At 50.1% G+C, this 13,090-nt stretch overlaps 1 protein-coding gene and 1 long non-coding RNA gene across 5 annotated transcripts in view; one reads left to right on the top strand and one right to left on the bottom strand.

The window, feature by feature from the left end:
• PALD1 (phosphatase domain containing paladin 1) overlaps window positions 1–13,090 on the top strand; it is a 73,142-nt gene that overhangs the window by 22,214 nt on the left and 37,838 nt on the right. The gene's annotated exons all lie outside the window — the stretch shown is intronic.
• On the bottom strand, window positions 824–9,331 carry LOC119234585 (uncharacterized). 2 transcript variants are annotated; one of them, XR_005122660.1, is made up of 3 exons: window positions 9,001–9,331; window positions 4,048–4,114; window positions 824–1,690 (listed from the first exon to the last, which is right to left on the bottom strand). It is a non-coding gene; the product is annotated as an uncharacterized LOC119234585 (long non-coding RNA). The 2 variants fall into 2 exon arrangements; XR_005122659.1 differs by having other exon boundaries at window positions 824–1,675.

The following is a 13,090-nucleotide window of genomic DNA, read 5'->3' as shown; positions in this document are numbered from 1 at the left end:
CTGTAGGATGGAAAATATAATGAACCTTTCGTGTTTTATTATTTTAAAACCCACTAGGCCATCTGACATTATGGAATCATTGACCCAGGTGTGATGTTGTAACGTCATACAATTAGTCATTTGGACAATGGGTTTATTAGTTACATAACGCTTCCAAATGTGGACACATTTCATTTCATCTTATCAAAAAATTAGATGTCTGAACATCACCCATATCATCACAAAATGCGTTTTGGGAAGCTGCCAAACTCATAGAGGCTAATGTAAGTTTCCCAAAACTCCAATTTTTCTCTTGAAAGCTCACACTTTTATCTTTGGCAGCAAATGTTGACAGTTGTTTTCCTCAAAGGGATGGATTTACTTTTTTCATTCTTGAGAGATGTCCTCCGGGGGCCCAATTCTAAATGACCATGGCTTGTCAGTCAACCCTGTCTCCAAGCAGGAGTGGGTTTGTGTTCTGTGGAGAAAGTGGCCGGTTGTGCTGGAGCTCAGACAAGCTCACAGTGCTGTTCCTCTGCACACCTGTCATGACCGGGGAGCAGTCCTTGTCCATCCTGGGCCATCACATGGACTGACATTCAGTGACATCGTATTTATTGTGTCACCAAGGACATTCTCAAGTGGCACTGGCATATCTCGTCACCACGAGTGCGACCAGCCCATGGTGGGGCCACAGTTTGGCCTGCTGTGGCTTGCGTCCCGTGAACTTTCCTTCTGGGCAAAGGCAGTGATGTCTTAGTATTGTCCAAAGGACGTTTTAATTTGTGGACCCCTGGAAGGTGTTGGGGACCTGGGCTCTGTGGAGCGTGCTGTTGCTGCAGAACCTTAGATTACATGGAAGGTGTGTGGCCTCAGCGCAGGAGTACCCAAGGGGACTTTGTAGGTGTCCCATTTTTCTTGTTCTTCTGGGAGTCAGGGAGGGTATGACTCAACAGGAGTGACCAGGGAGTGACCCAGCCAGGCAAGGGTCTGGCAGTGGGTGGGGTCTGCTTCTCTAATGGGTGCTCCTCAGAGTCAGCGCCCCCTCTTCCTGGCCCAAGGGAGCTTCTACAGCCTCCATGAGCTTCCTCATTAACCTTCTAGAAGCTCTGAGGCAACCCAGACAGGGCTGCAATTTCTGAGTGCCTGTTGTGTTCTGGGCCCTGGGCTAAACTTCCACCTCTCTCACCTATTTTATGTTCACAGCGTAGACACCAGCAGGATTGATCTATTGTTACTGTCCTTTAAATATCTTTCCAGTTTCACTCATTCACGTGATTACTTTGGGCCACAGGGATGCCATTGAAGGCCAGCCCCCAGCTCCCCTGCCTGGTGGGCTCTGTGGGGGATGACACCCATGGTGGGATGTGCCAGGGGCAGTTCAGAAAGCCTTCCTGGTGCTGGAGATGGGAGTGAACGCGGCAGAGGGCACTGGATGAGTGTGAGGCTGTTTGGTGGCTCTCAGCTTCATCTGCTGCTTGATGGAAGTATCAGTGGTGTCATTTTAATTCCTGGAGGAGAGCTGACCGTGGTGGCATTTAGAGCAGAGGTGGGAGTTGGGGAGCAGTAGGCCTCCTTGGGAGAAGTCATTGATGGCCACGTGGTTCCTCCTTGAGTCTAACTGAAGTCTTTTATGCTGCAAGCTGTCTCTTCTGCTGGGTGTGCTTCATTCTCTGGAATCGGGTGCTTCCTGGTCCTGGATGGAAATGCTCTGTGAAGTTGATGGGTAGGGAGGTGTGGGGGGAGAGAAGTAGGAGATTCCTAGTCCTGACCCTGCCTGCCATCTGTTGCTCTGTTACTGTGGGTTGGTTTCTGGCCTACTTTGGACCTCAGTTTCCCCATCTATAAAATGAGAGGCATAGACCAGGTCTCAAAGATGCTTCTGGTTCTAACTCTACATCTTGGAGACCAAGGAGAATTTTGATTCTATAATGTGCATGCATGTGCTTGCAGACAGGGAGTTGGGGAACAAGGCTCAGGACAGGTGGGGGAACTGGCCTGAGTGCCTTCTCTGGGTACTGATTTGAAAGTTTATCCATGCTCCCCTCCAACTTCTTCTGGCCCCACAGCAGGGGAGCCCTGCAGTGTGGGGACTTCCTCTGTGTTTGTTCTGCAACTGAGGCAGATGTTTCCTGCAGCTGGCCACTCATCCTCCTGCCCTATTTTTAGCTCCATTGTTGCTCTCCCCAGGCATCTGGCAGCCAGGGGTATGTGGAGGCTGTGGCCCTGGAAGGGGCGCTCTTCTCCTGGGTCCAGCTTGTTCTCTGCCTTCTACCAGGTCCCTGGTTTAAGCTTCCCAATGCTGGTGGAGAAAGGCTGGATGGCTTCAGCAGAAAGTGACTGGGTGGGTGACTGGGTGGGTGATGCAGTAGAAGGAGCAGGGTCCAGGAACGCTCTGAGCCTTGGTATGTCACTCACAGAGGGCACAAGAGTTTGTGCGTCTGCCTTTCTCATTTTACTGAAGATCAAGTGAGATAGTAAATGTGAAATTCACTTAGCAAATTGACACTTGGGATCTACAACTGTTATGGGAGCCCTGTGGGAGCCCAGAGGAGCATGGGATCGAGTGGGAGATAGGCATGTAGCTACTAAACACCAAGCCAGTGGGTTCAAGTCAAGGCCAGGGTTGTGTGGGCACTGGATATATGCCGGAAGGCTTGAAGCAGGAGGGGGCAATTCTGCTAGATGTAGGTGCTTGTGGTGAAGGCGGTGAGGGTGGGGTTCCTGGTTGTGGGACCAGGGAAGGCAGCGGCATGGAGGTAAGGAAGGCCCCGCTATGTCGTGGGAGTTCCAGGCAGGAAAGGGCCTGGCGCATTTCTGGCCAGCAGTTCTGGGGCTGCTGCTGCCTGGGAGGGACAGGAGGCTCTTTAACACCCTCTTGAGCCGGCAGCCAGCATAGCACTCTACTTCTGACAGTTGTACATGGGAATTTTGTGAAAGGTTAATTTTGCACCAAGGGTTCAGCTGCTAAAATGTTCGAAAGCCACCCATTTTGTCCAGCCCCTCACTTTCAAGGAGATCATGTGTGACCCAGAGAGGCTGGTACTGAGCCTGAGGTCTCTCCGAGTTGGAGGGACACTTCTCCTATGGGCAGGAGGTTTTCCTGCTGGGTATCATCAGGCAGCTAGGACCTGGATATGCCTGAATGTCGGGGGTTGGAGAGTAAATAGTGGGTCATCAGGGTAGGAAATGTGGTATTGAATGCCAGGCTGGAGGCCACAGTCGTGGAAAGGATGGGGACAGATGCCAGAATTGGGTCTTGGTTCTTTCCAGCCTGTTGAAATGATACTTGAGGTCCCTGTGCTAGAGGTTGAAAGTGGGGTTCATGCGTAAAACCCTTTTGGGCTCAGGCCCCGGAAGCTGATGAGAGTATGAGTATGGCCAGGGCCTTGGTGGGCCCAGGAGACCCTGGGTTTCTGTTGACCTGGAAGTACCCAAAGACATAGTTTCTTAGATTTGAGCAGTTGAGCATGTCCAGGCATTCCTAACCCTGTTCTTTTTGCCCGCCCCTACCTCCTGTATTACCCACTGCCCCCAATCTGGCTGCAAGGAACCTGGAGATGGATGGGGGCATCAGGATCCTTCAGCAGTCAGATGACTGCCATGCCATTCCAGGGCATCTTTACATGCATTGCCTGCCCCTCCCTGCAGGAACCAAAAGACAGGCTCTCTCCTGTCCAGGCATACCTTCTTGTTTCCCAGGGAGTTCCCCTGCTCAGAAAGGCCTCCCGAGTGGGTCATGGAGAGACCCTGATGGGGGACTCCTGTGGTCTCTCTGCCTTTTTGGAGCAATGGGGGCCAGGCCTCTTTCTACAGTGTGGAACAAACATCAGCTGCTTGGAACTTTCCAGACCTCGCATCTCACTCGGGGTAACTGCTGCATCACACTATCTCCCAGTCGGTGGGGCTCTGATTGTCTTCTGTGTGTCTTTTTAGCTATCCTGCAAGCCCTGGTGCCAGGGATGATGTCTCCTGGGTTCTGGTATTGGGTGGGACTCACAGGATCTTGGCCTAAGCACAGATCCCTGGCCTTCCAAGCAGCCCATGTTTACTGCCAGGGAAACTCACCTTCTCCCACCAGAGGGGAAGGCAGCCAAGTACTGTCCTATTGCCATGTAGTCATTGAGGGTGAAACCTAAAAATAATAGAGCACATTAATCAGGATTAGAGTTGACCACAAGTAATAGGAAGAACCAAATAACTGGATTACGAGATGAAAGTTAATTTCTCTGTCCTATTCAAGCTCAGAGCTTTGCAGTGGTCCACGCCTGGTATGGTAGTTCTGCTCCGATTTCTCAGGGAACTTGATCTCCATCATTCCTAGGGTGTGACTTCACATGCTTGTGGTTCAAAATGGCTGCAAAACATCAGCCCTCACATCTGTGTTCCAAAAAGCAGGATGAAGGGAGGATCTCCACAGGAATACCAGAACTTGCCACGTAACACTGCCCTGTGCCCCATTAGCTAGAATTAGTGGCCTCAGTAGCTGCTAGGGAGACTGGAGATGTTGTCTTGACTCCGGGCAGCCAAGTGCTCGTTGTTTCTGCTTCTTCTCCAGTTTGTTTAATACTGACAGAGGGAGGGAGAGGTAGTGAAGGCATGGAGAGCATTTTGATCAATCCTGCAGGCTGAGAAACTGGGCCAGAGTTTCAGGGGAGGTAGAGTCTTACCCAGAGAGATTTCCCAGGGGATGGTCAGTCCTGCTTCACACCTGACAGCCACATGCCCCAGGCCAGGGAGGGGAGCAGGAACCACATCTGAGGGGAGGAGGCTTTTGAAGGGTTAGGAGTCAGCTCAGTGGCAGAAGTCAGAGGTGGGGCCCCCTTTACTTGGGCATCAGAGTTTAGTGGGAAAGTGTGACCTATGTCTGGGCTGCTGGATCCTGAGGGAAAGTCTCATTCTCAGTCCCCAGGATGCTTGGGGACTCAGACTTGGGAAAAGCAAAGAATGGCAGATATTACAAAAAAGTGAACAGTATGCAGCTTCGAAGGAATCCCAGACAAGGGTTATGCTTATGAATAACCAGGGGGCACCCAGGGATGCCTATTAAGGGGTGCATGCTCTACAAGGCACCCAGCCATCTGCCAAAGGCAAAGGAAGCGTACTCTTAGTGAGAAAACTTTTAATAGAATTGGTGCACATAGGGGCCTCCCCGGTGGTGCAGCGTTTGAGCGCTGGGTTGCGAAGCTGCCCGCGGCCTCTGCAGCGCCGGTTCGATCCCCGGCTGTTCCCCGGCCACCGGAGGAGGGTCCTGCATGGCGCGCAGACCTCTCCTGCCGCCTGCCGCTACCCTCAGCAGTGTGCTTCGGTCCTTCTGCCTGCTCTGCTCCCTGCTCTGGCTCTGGTGAATTCTCTCACCCTCCCGCGCTTCTGACTGTACCCAGTGCATGTATAAACAAACAAACAAACAAACAAACAAACAAACAAACAAACATGCCTCTATAGAAAAAAAAAAAAAGAATTGGTGCACATAAAGAGAAACAAGAAGAAAGGATATTCCCAATAAAAGTTTCCCAATAAAACTCCCCAAGTTACCCATCCCCCTCATGGGAAAATTCCCGGTCAAACAGGGTAAGCTAGAAGCAGGGCTGCTGAGGCCTGAAAACTTGCCACAAGTCTAGGGCACTTTCTGGTGGGGAACCACAAGAAAGGGGTTAAGTAAGTCCCAGAGAGCTGGGTAGAGATACCGTATCAAGATAATGGCTGCCACTGTCTCTGCCAAGGACAGCCTTCCCATGAGTCTCTTCCACATATCTCCTCCAAGTCTCCTTCCCAGCTGTATCAGGGGTGAGTCAGGCCACAGAAGCTCGAGCCCCCAGGCTGCATGTGTTCAGTTAAATGTAGGTTCACCTGACTGCTCAGCTCCAGCCCTAGTTCCCAGTAGCTCCCTCCACCCCAAGAAGTCTAGTTCATGCCATTCTGGGACTTGTAGTCCCAGGTGACTGCAAATGAGTGGGGGCAAGGAAAATGGGGCCTGCTTACTACACTGTGATGCCCCTCCCCCTTTCATGAAGATGCATTCTGTAACAGTTAGAGGGAACCCACTCCCCACCAGACCTTAGGAGTCTGGGAAGGCCTGGAGGACTTCAGGAGTCCCCCAGGGGTCTCTCTACTTGCCTCCCCATCATGGAGCCCTGTTGTTACACATCTTTGGATTCTTCAAGAGTAGCCAGAGAGCTGTTGTCTTATTTGAAACCCCTTGATTTTTAAGTTCTGGCAGCTAATTTGAGTGAAAAGTCACAAAAGTTGAGGGTCAGGCCCTGGGTACACTTGAACCCTTTTGTGCTGTGGATTATAAGCCTTCTCCCTCCAGGAAGATGCATTCTCTGAGTCTTCTGGGAGCAGGGAGTAAGGGGAATATATGGAAAACTAGTTTCTTATAAGATAGCTAATTAAAAAAAAATATTTTAAAAATGTTTTTTTAACCCCAGTTTTTTTATTTTGAAAAATTTTAAGTGCAGAGTACAGCGAATGCCTGTCCGTCCTCACCAGCTGCTCACATTGCACCATTGGTTCATTCTGTCTCTCAACTGTATGAAGGTCACAGGCATCCAATGTTTTATCTCTGAACTCTGAAGAGTTCTCTGTATCTCTGTATCTCCTAAGAATAGGGACAGTCTCCTCATCTCCATGATGTCATTATCGCACCCAAGGTTGTTCACTTATGTATCCAACGTTTAGTCCATATTCAGTCTCCTGCTTATCCTCAAAGTGTCCATTATAGCCTTCCCCCTACCCAATCCAAGATCCCATATAGACAGCACTTTCTGTCAGGCAGAGCTGACTCACTGTAGGGGCTCCAGAGGTGGTGGTGGTGGGCCTCCACAGGCATAGAGGCAGGTGATAAGGGTTGCTGGAAAGGGTTCTTTTCCTTCCTGAGGGTCCTGGGTTCTGACCGCCTCCAGGCCCATGCTAGAGCACCTTGCGCCAGGTGCCAAGGTCTGTGATGGTAGCAGAGCAGGCAAGAGCCCCTTCTCTACCCTCCACCACCAGGTGAGCCGAGGGGGGCTTGTCCACTCCCTCCCCAAAGGGCAGGGACCTGCTCTCCACCTATGGCTTCTCTCAGTTCAGGGGGTCCATCTGTGTGACCCCCCACTTGCCATAGCTACTCGGCTGCACACCTAGTGACCTTGCCTTTGTCCACTGCCAGCCCCAAGCCCACGTTGAGGTGTCATCTCAGTGTGTGACAATGACATCTTCTTACCAGAACTCAGACCTTCAAAGGCCTGCAAAGCTCCCTGTTTGCAAACTAAAGCTGGGGACACGAAACCCACCCCACGGTGACAGCCTCCTGCCGAATACGTGGTAGTATGTCCTAACACTCCCTACCTTCTGCTTTTAACTTTAAAACAAACACTTTTTTTTAGAAAAAATAAAAATAACAACATTTCAGAGACATATAATTTAGCAGATGAAGGTCTCCTGCCTTCCCAGACCCCAGACGGCTTTATTTTATTTTTATTTTATTTTTAAAATTGATCTCATCTTAGTTTTAAAGGGAAACAGGCTGAGGGACAGAGGTGTGGGTGACCCCAGAGACACAAGGCATCAGACCACACAGTGGAAACCAGAGGATTCTGCCTCTGCTAAGTGTAAATTTACATCCTCGACACTGCTTAGCCTTTTCCTCTTCTGTATAGGGGTGTCATGAACCCTGTTACCCCCACCCCCGCCGCCCCTTTCACGGTTGTTGTCAATAGCAAAGACAGAAAATCCAAGCAGACATGCAGCCCCCCTAAGCTGTACAAATGGAGTTATTGCCATGGTGACATGGATCACTAGGTAGTGGGTACTGGGGGTGGGGGTTGGGGGCAAAGGCATGCAGCTGGAGGAGCACAGGGGGCTTTCGGGGTGTGCCAGGAGGGGCATACCCTGGGTGAGGAGCTGTGGCATCTGTCCAACTTTAAAATTTTAAAAATAATCATACTTTTTAAAGATTCCTAAGTAATCATGTTCATTGTAGGAAATTTCAAAGTGATGGCTAAGCAAGAAAGGAGAAAACACCAACTCAGTCCCACGTTCAGGAATGAGCGCCACCATCACTTTTAAGTAAACATCCTTCCCGTCTTTTGTGCCTCATTGTTGTTGAGTGCCGTCCTTGGCCCCCTCAACAAGGAGCCAGGCAGGGTGGGTGGGAAGGTAAAGTGATGGGGTCAGCTCATTCCATCTGCAGTTATGTGTCCTGCTTTTCCCCTGAGCCAAGCAGCTGCGCGAGCCAGGAAGGACACAGGCTGGCGTGCAGCGGAAGGGAATGGAATGTCCCATTTTGTGATGCTCACAACGGACTGTGGGTGTTGAGAGATGGGGGTGAGCATGTAGTCAGGGAGGACTTCCTGGAGGAGCTAGACTTTAACCTGCAAGGGTGTAAAATGTAGGAGGATGGAGGGAAGAGGACAGGACAGTAGTGAGAGTGTTAGGGGGAAAAGGATGTCCTAAAGCTAATTCCATACAGGCTTTGTTTTCTCCACCCCCACCCCAGGCCAAAGCCAAAGACACTGGGAACTCCAAATCCCATCACCACCAAAGGGAAGGTGGCTGGGACCTGAGGGTGGGGTTAAGCAGCCAGGTTGATATAAGGCAGACACGTGGGCTTTGGAGGGGTCCCCCATTTTGGCTCTCCGCCAGCTCGCTGCGCCGGCCAGCTCTGAGAGTGCCCTTGGGTTTCCAGGTCGGCGGATCGGGTAGGACGCATTAAAGACTTTATTTCCCTATTTTCTCCCTGAGTTGTACATTTTCCTTATTTCCTTTTCCCTTGTAAATAAGCCTTTTATTAACCTTTTGTGTATGCCTGTAGTGGAGTATTAATAAATCCCTTTTAAGCGTGCGGGTGAGGACCCACAGCCAGGAACCCGTTCAATATCGGGGCTGCCCTATAACAAGAGGAGTGTGAGGTAGTAGTAGCTTTCCCCACATCCCCTGCAGAAAGAAGCCTGAGACCTACTGGGCTCTCGCCTCTGTGAATTCTGAAAGGTGACGATGTCCTCGGGTTGGTCATTGTGGGTTCCTTTCCAAAATACTCACTGAGCAGCTTCTGGGCCTTGGTAGCTGTCCTGGTGCTGGGGCCATGAAGCAGGCAAGTCAAGACTTGCTGCTCTTAGGAAGTGGGGGAGACTGATGTTACGCATAATCCTGCTGTGAGGCCATTAAGAAATAAAAGGGATTTGCATGAAACGGAAGGATGGGGGAGAAGGAGTGAGCAGGCAGCTCGGCCAGGGACTCAGAGAAGCTTCTCTGAGGAGGGATGTTTGAGCCAAGGTGACAGGTGACAACTGAAGAGTGTTCCGGGCAGAGGGTGGTGGGTGTGAAGCCTTGGCCCCGAGGAAGACTGGCCAGTGACTGAAGGCCATCACAAGGGAAGGGGGTGAGTTCTGAGAGGCGGAGCCTATAAATCAGGGTGAGGGGTTTGGATGTCACAGTGTGATGGAAGGAAGAGGCATGGCCTGCTCTAAGGCCTTAAAGGACCCTCTGGCTGCTGCGTAGAGGATGGATTGTGAAGGAGTATTGTAATAGTGTGGTCCCATTTAGAGCAGACAGGTTTTGGGGGGGATCTGGGGTGCACCTCTCCCTGCCCTGTAACAGTAGGAGGGAGTCTGGCGGGAGGCTGCTGCAGGTGGTGCATCCAGGAGCTGGTGGCCTGACTGGGTGTCCGCTGGGGAGCTGGAGAAAATCGGACCAATTGGGGTGCAACCCCGCCCTTTGAGGGGTGGAGTTTCAGAGCAGGCAAAGGATTTACCAAGGCCCCAAAGGGGAGCTGGGCTCTCTGGGTTCTTAATTAAGGCCAGGAGCAGGTGGAAACCTCCCTAAGTGGCTTAAGGGACAGCGTGGAGTGGGGAGAGTTCTAATTGTGTGTTTCTAAAATGGGGCAGCTGCTGTGACCCTACCCCTTTCTGCCCTGTTCTTTGTTTGGGAGGAGCACCAGAGTATTGCTGGAGCCCACTTGTGCCTCCAGTCCCTTCCTTTTGTCTGCATGAGGCTCTGGTCCCTAGCAGAGAGGTTCTGATCTGGGACCTGCCTCTGGCTACTAGCAGGGGATGTGGTGGAGCAGGGCGGGCTGGGGCAGCTGGTGAGAGTGAACTTTCACAGTATGTCAGGCTGGGTAGGTGTCTATGCACACTCACTTATTTTATTTGCGTACATTCTAATTAGGGAGGTAAGCTATGCTCCCCAGTTTGTAGTTGGGAACACTGAGACTCAGAGAGGTTAAGCCCTGTGCCCAGAGTCACACCAGTGAGTGGTAGAGATGGGAACCAGCCAGTTTGACCCCAGAGTCACAGAAAGTCAGAACTACAGTGTCCCCCAGCAAGGTGTGAGGACTTTGGAGAGCCCTTTCAGCTTCCAGGAGCCCCCACTTTTCTATCAAATAAATGGGAACGCTAGAACTTATTTCCTGGGGCTTCCTCATGCTTATTATAGGTGTTTATTCTTACCTGCAGCAGGTGTTGGGTTCAACTCTAAGCACCCTAAGCTGACCAAAGGGTGCCCTGGAGGACTGTGGAGGACTTGAGGCTCAGCAGCACTGTCCAAGAGAAATATAATGTGAACCACACCTGCCATTTTAAAGAGCCAAGAGTAAAAAGAAATAAGATGAACTTAATTTTAATAACACATATTATTTAACCCAATATATCAAAGTATTGTTTTGATGTGTAATCAACATAATAAATATATTGATTTATAAATAAATCTGTACATAAATTGATTTATGTATATATAAGTAAACACAAAAATTAGATCTTTTCCCTTTTAAGTACTAATTCTCTGAAATCTGGTTTATATTTTATACTTGCAATGTGGACCAGTCACATTTCTAGGGCTCAGTAGCCATGGCTACTTATTGCGCAGTGTAGTTCCAGAGTGTAATTGATCAGGGACCCCCCACCCCGGCCCCTCTCCCCCATGTCTGGTAACAGCTGGCTTATAGGACTTTATGGTGTCCTCAGTGACTGGGCCCTGTTGTAAGGGCTTCGTGTACATTCTATATTCTATTATTCTATATTCTATTATTTAACCTTCATGACCCCACCAGGGAGGTGCTGCAATGGTCCCCATTTCACAGAAGTGGCAATGGAGGTCCAGAGGGATACTTGGTCCTGTTCACTCGGCAGGTCAGCAGTGGCACTGGGTACAAAGGCGTGATTTGAGGGCCAAGGACACTGTGAGACACAGGACAGGGGAGCCCCTCTTGTTTTTCACAGATTTATTGAGATAAATTTTATATAATAAATTATATTTTAAGCGTATATAATTTGATCAGTAATGGCAAATGTGTATAGTTGTGTAACTACCATCAATATATGGAGAAGTTCCGTCAACCAAGAATGCCCTTGAGCCCCTGTTTGGTCAACCTCCCGCCTCCCGCCCCTGACAACCATCAACTATTTTCTACCTCTGTAGTTTCACCTTTCCTAGATGTCATGTAAATGAGGCTGTATGGCTTGAATTCTTCTGGGCCTGGCTGGCTTCTCTTAGTATGGTATTTTTGAGGTTCATCCACATTGTTGTCTGTATCAGCAGTTTGCTTCTTTTCTTTTAAAGATTTATTTATGCATACAAGAACTGGGGTACATGCCAGAGGTGGGGAGGTGAGAAGGTGAGAGGATTCACCAGAGACAAAGTGGGGAGCAGAACAGGCAGATCTACTGAAATACACTGCTGAGGGGTGCAGCGGGTGAGCCAGGAGAGGTCTGCTGCGCCATGTGGGTAGCTCCCTGGCCGGTCAGGGACCGGGGAACAAACTCATGCTGCAGAGACTGCAGATAGCTTCACAGTGCTGTGCTTAACCCCTTGCGCCACCAGGGAGGCCCCAGTTTGCTCCTTTTCAATGCCATCTTCTCTGTTGTATGGCTCTGCTACATTTTGTTCATATGTTCAGCAGACGATGCACATATGAGTTGATTTTCGTTTTTGGCTATTATGAATAAAGGTGCTATGCACAAGTCTTCCTCTGGGCCTACTTTCATTTCTTTTGATAGTTCCCTGTGATATGGGTGATATGGCAAATATTTGTTTAAATTTATAAAAATCTACTGAGTTGTCTTCCAAAGTAGCTGTATGAGCTTATCCCTTGCAGCCGTGTCTGAGAGTTCCAGTTACTCCACAGCCTTACCAAAACTTGGTATTGTCATGCATTTCCTTAATGATACTGAACATCTTTTTATTTGACATCTGTACGTGCCTTTATTTATTTATTTATTTACTTAAAAGATTTATTTATTTATTTATTTATTTATACAAGCACTGGGTACAGTCAGAAGCGCGGGAGGGTATGAGAATTCACCAGAGCCAGAGCGGGGAGCAGAGCAGGCAGAAGGACCGAAGTACACTGCTGAGGGGAGCAGCGGGCAACAGAGGAGGTCTGCGTGCCATGTGGGACCCTCCTCCGGTGGCCGGGAAGCGGCCTGGGATCGAACCGGTGCTGCAGGGGCTGCGGGCAGCTTCGCAACCCAGCGCTCAACCGCTGCGCCACCGGGGAGGCCCTGTATGTGCCTATAAATCTTTGCCCATTTTGTAATTTTTTGTGGTTGTTGTTAACTATTGAGTTGTAAGAGTTGCCACCTCTTTTTTGGGCAGGACCTAAATGAGATCATGTATGTCCACCTAGTGGCCCTCCTGGCATCCTTCTTTCTGTGCTCAGGGTCACTGGCTACCTAAGGTGACTGTTCAGGACAACTCACTACCTGGCCCTGGCAGGCACAGGAATCAGACATGCCTGATTGACACACCTTGATTATACAGTCTCCCTGTGTTCACAACTAATTCTTCCCCTTTGCTACAGACCAGAGTCAGCATGGCCCAGCCAGGGAGCCTTGGGGAGGGCGGCAAGAGTCCTGGGTTCCAGTTCTGCCCTGTCACCACTTTCTTTATGATTTAGAACACACCTCTTACCCTCTCTAGGCCTCAGTTTCCTTAGCCATAGAAAGAGAGGTTGGACTAGCTGACCTTCAGCAGTGCAGCTGATGGACAGTTGGCTCCTGGAGGGCTGCGGTGACAGCCCCTTGTAGAGGTTCCTGTGGTCTCATGGTTCCTTAAGGATAGACTGGGGATTCTGTTGGAGGGTCTAGGCCGCAGCCGGCAGGCAGGCCAGGAGAAAGGAAAGGGGCAGGTGGCAGCA

The sequence above is a fragment of the Talpa occidentalis genome, unplaced genomic scaffold (assembly GCF_014898055.3).
Source record: "Talpa occidentalis isolate TD23 unplaced genomic scaffold, MPIMG_talOcc4v2.1 talOcc4.8, whole genome shotgun sequence".
NCBI lineage: Eukaryota > Metazoa > Chordata > Mammalia > Eulipotyphla > Talpidae > Talpa > Talpa occidentalis.
Note: the sequence above shows the minus strand (reverse complement) of the source record. Positions and strands in the feature narration are given on the sequence as shown.